The sequence below is a fragment of the Sinocyclocheilus anshuiensis genome, unplaced genomic scaffold (genome assembly GCF_001515605.1).
Source record: "Sinocyclocheilus anshuiensis isolate Anshui unplaced genomic scaffold, SAMN03320099.WGS_v1.1 scaffold1389, whole genome shotgun sequence".
NCBI lineage: Eukaryota > Metazoa > Chordata > Actinopteri > Cypriniformes > Cyprinidae > Sinocyclocheilus > Sinocyclocheilus anshuiensis.
This window is the reverse complement of record NW_015552672.1, coordinates 145,049-147,139: the sequence shown is the minus strand read 5'-3', so window position 1 is coordinate 147,139 and position 2,091 is coordinate 145,049. Positions and strand designations below refer to the sequence as shown.

Genomic DNA, 2,091 nt, shown 5'->3' with positions numbered 1-2,091 from the left:
ATGTTCTTTCTTTTTTTTCATAAATACTGCACATTTACATTTTTCTCCTAAATAAATTCTGGTAAATTATATTTCTGGTAAATACTCCTTTAAAAAGTGTTTTTTGATTATAATTGTATTATTAGTAGACTAGAACACGTGGTCTTAATGATATGTTGTCATTCTTACACTATAATACTGAACTTTGATTTCAGTGATTTGGACTATGAGATGGACACATGAGATGAAATATAGTTTAATAAAATATTCTTAAGTAAAATTACTAGTATGTAATGACAAGCAGTAACAAGAGCTCATGTTTATTGTACAGGAAATGATATCAGAAGGCCACCATTTCCTCTTCAGTTCTTTGTATGGTGTAGGAAAGGTAATTACCATCCTTCTAATTGTTCACTAAGAAAACATTAGAAATTCACAAATACATAGATTTCTCTTAGTATGGTTCTTGTACTGCCTGGACCATGTGACCACTAAGCCACTCCTCGTTAGTATAGTGGTAAGTATCCCCGCCTGTCACGCGGGAGACCGGGGTTCGATTCCCCGACGGGGAGATGCTAAACTTTTTGCCAGTTTATTCTCGTCAATGTTATATTATCAACAAGTAATAATACTGTAAGGATATTGTTACAGCATAGGCTTTCAATACACTTATTTTAGAAAAACAAATATTAATAATATCGCCAAATACATGTGCATTTATAAGAAAATTCACTCCGAGAATTGCCTCAGATCTACTTAAACATGTATGCATACAATATACAATATTAAGGCCCAATCCCAATTCTATTTTATACCCCTTCCCCTACCCATACGCCTACCCCTTCCCCTTGCCTCTTGAAACAGAGTGTCAAGGGGTAGGGCTGAAAATATTCCCCTAAGAAATGGGACACCACTACTACACTGTAACGCATACGTCGTCGCTAGCTCCTACGTCAAAGTAAATGCGCCGATGTTTATCACAAACTTCCACGTATTCACGTATTCATGGACATAAAAACAATGCATTGATCAGACGTGCGTTAAAAGATAGGTTACCTGCCACCAGACTAGTATTTACTTTGTCAAAGCAGCGGGTATCAGTAAAATATGTTGTGGAACTATCGTGCAGTCAGTAACATTAGAGAACTTTTATCATGCCGATTTTTTGCAAACATTTCATCGGAGAACATAACCGTACATATGAACACAAGATTGAATGCAACATAAATTATTATTTGTTATTAAAATCCTTATATATATGTCAAAAAATACTTAAATTTTTTTGTATTTAGGTCTCTCTGCTTGCTTAGGCAACCATATTGCCGTATGCGGGGAAATTTATCACACACCTTCGTTTGAAGTGAGGTCCCGAAAAAACTTAGTTTGAAGGGCTATCTGGCCCTTCCCCCTACCCCTCCAGCCAAAAGAGAATTGAGACACCCCTACCCCTTCACATGAACGTGCGAAAGGAAGGGGAAGGGGAAAGTGAAGGGGTAAGGGGTAGAATTGGGATTGGGCCTAATAGGTCATTTAAACACATACAACACAAACATTTATATGTAAGCATATTCAAAACAAAACAAAGTGATTATGAAGCACTAGAAAACAATAGTGTAACACAATGGTGTAACAAGCACTTGTGAAGTGACATGTGGCCAAGTATAGTGACCCATACTCAGAATTAGTGTCATGGTATTGAAGGTGGGAGAGAGCGCTGTACATTCACCCCCCCCACCCTGCCGGTACAAGACTCGAACCTGCAACCTTTGGGTTACGAGTCCAACTCTCTAATGAGTTGCCGAAGCCACGACTTCCCTAATGTTTGTATACAAATTTGTATGTGTTGTGTTGGTTTTATAAACCTATAAAATAATTATTTAAAAAAATAATTTAGCTATTTTTGTTTGTGTTACACAGTGAACTGCTGAACAATGACAGATGGACAAGTCTTTCTTGTTCTTTTGAGAGTTCCAGGTCGGCAAGATTAAATAAAATATCTTAGATAAAATATTAAACCATAACAAATTACTTAAGTTAGAATAAATTCATGTATTGTATTTCATAAGCAAAACAATTATTGCTGTTATAATGCTTATTACTGTGTTATTACTG

At 36.1% G+C, this 2,091-nt stretch overlaps 1 non-coding gene across 1 annotated transcript; it reads left to right on the top strand.

Moving 5' to 3' along the window:
• The first annotated feature begins 479 nt into the window (after positions 1-479).
• Positions 480-551, top strand: trnad-guc (transfer RNA aspartic acid (anticodon GUC)). Its single transcript has one exon. It is a non-coding gene; the product is annotated as a tRNA-Asp (tRNA).
• The last annotated feature ends 1,540 nt before the right edge of the window (positions 552-2,091 follow it).